Below are 6,188 nucleotides of genomic sequence, written 5' to 3'. Positions count from 1 at the left end.
AAAATCGCTTGAAATTTTAAAATTCCTATATTTTATGCACAACTTCAAAAACACAGAATTTAAAGAGGATCCCAGTGAGGCACTCCCATTCTACATGACTACCATTCTATATGACTAGCAAACAAGATACAAGGACTAATGGCAAAAATACACACTTTTGCAATCCTATATAAAATTTATTTTCATAAAATCAACACAATACCACAAAACAACAAAAAGAAAATCTGAATTTTGACAACCCTACACAAATTGTGGGATTTCATTTCAAAGTCTTCAAACTGTTGAGCTTGTTTCAGCCTGTGCTGGCTTCACACCAGCCAGTGGGTGTTCCTGAGTTCCCATCACCTGTTTGCAAGGGACAAGCTGATGTCTGGAACTGATTTCTCCACAGGACTCAGGGGAGTATGAGCTGTGCCAGGAGGCACTGCTGCTGATGGTGGAGCTGGTCTCTCGTGACATTGCTGTGGGGTTCGTGGTTTATAAAATGTCTGGGCAGAGGCTTCAGTGTTCTGGGTGCAAGAGCGAGAGGGTAGGAATCTGAGGACCAACTCTTTGACCTCTCTCTTGGTGATCTGGTTGGCTCTGTGTGTGGCTTATTGGGCTGTGTGGCACTGCTGGAATGGTCACCACTGACCCTGACGCTCATTGTCACTTTTTCCTGGAGTGCACTAGGCACAATCACTGCAGTCTTTCTTGGTAGTTGTTTTGTTCACATTGTTTTCCCCGAGTTTTTTTGTAGAATCTGCTGATCAAAGCCATTAAATTTGGAACAAACAGTAATAGGGGAATCTTTTCTATTAAGTCCTTCAAAGGTTGGATTCTCACAAGACTTGTCGGAATTTACATTTCCCACATTTTTTGCTGCTTCTCTCACTAGGAGGACTTGCAAGAAGTAACCTATCTAACAGGCAGACTTACTGGTCTAATCTTGGTAATTGGCATACGCCTCTGGATATTTTTTGTTGCCCTATCAGATTTCAGAGTAAGTAGTTTAGTGGTTTTACATAGATCGTCCATCTTTTGGGATGATGGTTCAAGTTCTTTGTTATCAATGAGACATGCATCACATTTTTCCAATGTATTTTGCTTGCATTCTGATTGTTCAAATGATGTAGCTGATTATAAAATTTTGATTTCACTATCTGCAGTGTGGCTATCTTCCTTTGAAGAAAAATATAGTGACTTCGTGGAATGAGTCACTTTCTTCCGGTGATATCACAGGTTTGGAAGGACAGCTTTGATCAACCTGAGGTACAATAACACCTGCACTACATGTAACATCTTGTGACTGTAGGGATCTTCTGTGAGTAAGTAATGAGGAACTCTACCAACTGTGCCTGATTTGCATATTTAGCAAGGGAGGCAATGGTGACAGGAGCATTTGTGGGCCTTGGCCTAATGAGACTTGGTCCAAATATTACCAAGTTTTTGGAGTTCATCTTCTTTTCTTCAGCATGATCTACTACCCGCTTAAGATGTACTATGAGGTAATGAAGACTGTTAAAATTTGATGTTGGCAACTGTCTTAGGAGGTCCTTACTTTTTAGAAGAATTCAGTTTATCTCTGTACACATATTTGGGTATTTTTTGTCCTTGGGGTTATCCTTTTTGGTTTCTTGTTCTTCATTAACATGTTGGATCTCTTTTGCAAGGTCTATAAATTCCTTGAACAATCAGAATAAAACAAATGGTTCTGGGAGCTGTTGAAGGTAAAGTTTTAAGACTTTACAGATGTCATGTGAATTAAATTCTGAAGGGTCTACCAAAAGCATTCCATTCTCCAAAGCTTGACACAGTTTTTCGGTTTTTGTTTTGTTTCCACTAACATGATAAAATCCTTGTAAACACAAGGCTCTATTTTCAATCTCTGAAGCACATATTTTGAGTGTGAAAAAAATGCCACCTGGCTCCTTTTTTGCAACATGTGTGAATTCTGCTCCACCAAATAAGTGTGTTTTTCTCAGAAGTTTCTGATGACCACAAATGATGACAAGTTTTTTATACATTTTCGATGACAAACAAGGAGATACTCTTCACATTCAACATCTTGGAATACTACAATGCCTTCACAATCTCTGCATTTTGTGAGGGATCTCAATTTTCAGAACTTGTGAGTAATAGCTGCTTTTGACATCAATATATTTTTAAATGCTCCAAGGGAATTGTGTCCAGTTTCTGAAAGGGGAAGGTGGCTCTCTCTCATCTAAATCATCTGCAGAAGACATGGTTCCACTGGATGGAGTTCGTGGAAGTTTTCCATGAAAGACTCCTGGACTTATAGATTCTCAATTCAAAGATCTAGACTGACTGCTCCCTCCAGTACTCTGAGTCACTAACCATCCACATGTCCATGATCTTATTAAAGAAGAATCTGTTAGATCTGCATTGTTAGAGCATCTGTCCCCTTCAATTTTATTACAACTGTAGGGAAGGCACACAACATCCTTTAAAGAGTCAGCAAGGCCATATCCAGACGTCTGGGAACTATTTCTTAATGGTTTATTTCCATTCCCTTCAACTTTTTCTTTTTTGGTTGAATTTGTAGCCTTCACAAATTCCCTGTACTCTTGGCCTGGATCATAAAGTTTGGCATTATCACAGAGAGACTGTAAACTGCAAGGGAGGCAGCCTGCAGGTGCTGCATCTGAAAGAGGTTAACTTTTACAGCTTTAAGGGTAAGATCACCCTGGAAAACAAGTGTCCTGAGTTGTGTTAAAATTTTTCTTTTGGTATTTTCAAGATCATTTCGTCTTTCTTCAACATTTGTTATGCAAACTTTGTAGAGGTCATTTGCTTCTTCTACTTTTTGAAGGGCTTCCTCTTCCAACCTTCGCTTTTTTTCTAGTTGCTTATTGAGATTTTTTGCTAATCCACCACTGATGCTCCTCCTCTGCACGAAACATGGAAGATTTTGCTTTTTCATATTCATCTTGACGTTGCATGTATAACAATTTTGCCTTTTTGAGAGCAGTTTCTGTTTCAAGCATTTTATTTTGTTCCTGTTTCCAAAGTTCCTTTATTTCTTTCCTTTGTTTTTACATTTCATTTTTCATCCCCAGTGGATGCTGTGCAAATTTGTTGGCTTGGACAGCTGCAATTGTTTGTTGTAAAAGGTCTCTGTTCTTTATGTCATTGAGGAGAGCACTGGTAAATAGACTATAGCAGCAAAAACTCCTGTAGTCCAATGTTAGCTCCGGTTGCTTCCACCAACTTTACAATATTTCAGGTGGACCCCAATTCCAAGTTAAGCTTTTTTCAACCCATGATGCTATGTTCTTTGTATATTTTGACCATGTTTTAGCATACGACAAGGCCAATTCAATAGTCAATGTTTTTTTTAACAGTACATTGTCTAATTCTATAGGAGAAAAATTTCCATTTTCATTGGATAACTCAGTACTGAGTCCACAAAAATGTTTTAAAAAGACTTATTTTCCTGGGCTGGGGATATAGCTCAGTTAGTAGAGTGCTTGCCTCACATGCCCAAGGCCCTGGGTTCAATCCCCAGCAACACACACACACACACACACACACACACACACACACACAGAATTATTTTCCCGAGAAACAGGCAACCCTAACAAGGCGTCCATGCCTCCATTTTCCCATAATGAAGTTTGTAAGCATATTCCCAAAGGTAAATGCCAAAGTTTCAGTGGAAGAAAACAGTTCTCGGAATAGATTGTTTTTGTTTTCTTCATTAACTTCTGTAAAATTGCCAGCTTGCACTTTCGCGGTAAGCATTAATGCAGCATTTTGAAGATCAACAGAACTGAGTTTCTGATGCTTATTCATCAGAGACTTTAAAACATGGAGACGCTCATCCAGGCGTATATGAATGACTTCTTTAAAACAGTCTGAAAAAATAGCTTCTTTCAAATATATTAACACATGGGAGAACTTCCTGATATCATTCACCAACTCCTTGATGTCGTCCGGATCAAAATTGGAGATGGAACTTAAGGACCTGAGCCCCATTTCAAAAGTTGTAACATGAGTACAAAGTTGATCTGATGCCCAAACACGTTTTTTCTGTGTGTGAGCAAGCATCCCCTCAGTTAACAATCAGAAAAACTGAAATCCACGCGCTCCATCCCGCGACCCAGACTCGGAAGCCCACCCAACGCTCACATCCACGGTCGCTGCCTGGGGCTGGAGCTCCCTGTCCCCATCCCCCACGCACTGCAAGAGGACATCAGGCCAAGTCCCTGCGCCCCTGCAGCCACCTCCCCAACCTCGTGCTGTCCCCGCTTCAAATACTTCTGACTTAACTATTGCTTTATAACTTCATCACACACTGAAAATATGTAATACGTACAAAAAATTGGAATTTAATTTTAGGCATGTTTCAAAGGACAGTTTTTGTACAAATTATACTTCAAATTGCCAGTCCTCTCGTAAAAATAGAAATTAAAGGAGATGACATATTCAAAAGGATTCTTGGAAGTGATTAATGATGCAGATTTTTACAAAGATATGGACAAGACCAGAAAGCCCTAAGAAGTGATAAAGCACTCCAAGAGCAAAAGTTTTGTAATGGTTTCCTAACCATTACTACTATTTTGAGTGAAGTTATTGGATTTCAGTAAAAACCAGAACTAGAAGGAAAATCCTGTCTGGCAGCAGCTGTAGCCTATGGACCAACAGTGCAATGCCTAACCATGCACCCTGGGAAAGCAACCCTGGGGTGAATCATCTTGTTTTCCTATTGAGGCCTTCCTTGGAAGTAATGCAATTTCAAACTAAAGGACAAATGAACCTAAGTTCAAGCAATCATCATGGATTATCCTTCAGGGGCACAGAGCATAATGGTCTGAAGGGTGGAATAGTAGGATATAAAGTGCACACATCGAATATCCGTCCTGGGACTAAGAAATCACTGAATAAGTATTAAGGCGCATGCTTTCAAAATTTTTTTCCTGTTAGGAAATAAGACATTTCTAAGTCATATTAGATATTTAGAACTACCAGAAAATAGTGGTATCTATGTTTCCTCTCCTATTTATATATTTTTCCTATTGCTTAAAATATTTTCAAGCTTTGTTTTATTTATTTGACTGCCCCGCTAAATGTTCTTCTTAAGAGAAAGGAAAATATAGATTTTCTTTGTTGAGAACTCAGGGGATAATTGGATAAATAGTAGGAACTTAATGTGCATATATTAGGCTAATCTAAAAGGGTTGATATGTATCAGTTTTTTCATTACTAAAGTAGATTAATTCTCTATATTTAAAGAATCTAAAGTGATCTATTATATGAAAATATAATAGAAAAGGTATTGGTAACTATTAATAGACTTTAATAATTGGTAACTATTGTAACAATTGTAAAACATGCTATTTATAAATGACTCTTGACTAAGTAACTATTTTCATTTGTGGATTATACTTTTCCCAATTTAATTGGCATATAATGAACTATACAAATTTCTGTTTTACATTGACACCTGTTTCACAATTCAGTAATTTTTGTATTTTATTTACCTTACTATGTATCAATTTATTTACATTTTTAAATTAAATGTTTGTCTTTCATTTAAGAATGAAGGAATTAAAGGATGCTTTTTGGATGGCTTTGGAAACAAGATAAAAATAAAAGATGCGTAATATGAAATAAAATAAACAGAAAGTAAAATGAATGTAAGAGGAAATAATATAAGGAATAATGCACTAATACAGTGATGTAATGGTAACTGATTACATTTACTAGAGTAAGTCAAAACATTAACCATGATTGGAGAGATCCTGACATAAGTTAGACTACCCAAATCCTCAAAGTATCAAAATTGGAATACCCTGACACTTTTTACAAGAAGTGGATTTCAGTAACAACTAGAACTGGAGGGAAGAGCTTGTCTGGCAGCAGTTGTGGCCTGTGAGAAACAGAATAATGCCTAACCATACACCCTGGGAAACAGATAATGTTTAAAGTCAACTTTTGTTTATAAGTTATAAGTAACAAAAATTATATCAACGTCTTCTTGTGTTCTGTAAATTAGTATACAATTATTATTTATCAATTCAAAAATATTTTTGTTCTGTAAATTAGTATACAATTATTATTTATCAATTCAAAAATATTTTTAAAAGAAATGGGAATCCCAGATCTCCTGTCTTATCAAGGAGGAGGCAGAATTCTCAACCACATTCCAGCAAACAACCTTACATTTATTATCAGAAAAGCGGTTA

General features: G+C 37.2%; 1 pseudogene across 1 annotated transcript; it reads right to left on the bottom strand.

The window, feature by feature from the left end:
• Positions 1-292: 292 nt before the first annotated feature.
• On the bottom strand, positions 293-4,050 carry LOC308652634 (rho GTPase-activating protein 29-like; annotated as a pseudogene). The gene is made up of 2 exons: positions 3,535-4,050; positions 293-3,399 (listed from the first exon to the last, which is right to left on the bottom strand). The product of its transcript is annotated as a rho GTPase-activating protein 29-like (transcript).
• Positions 4,051-6,188: the final 2,138 nt, after the last annotated feature.

The sequence above is a fragment of the Spermophilus citellus genome, assembly GCF_964194105.1.
Source record: "Spermophilus citellus genome assembly, chromosome: 1".
Lineage (NCBI taxonomy): Eukaryota > Metazoa > Chordata > Mammalia > Rodentia > Sciuridae > Spermophilus > Spermophilus citellus.
The sequence above is the reverse complement of the archived record's forward strand: the minus strand, read 5'-3'. Positions and strand labels throughout refer to the sequence as shown.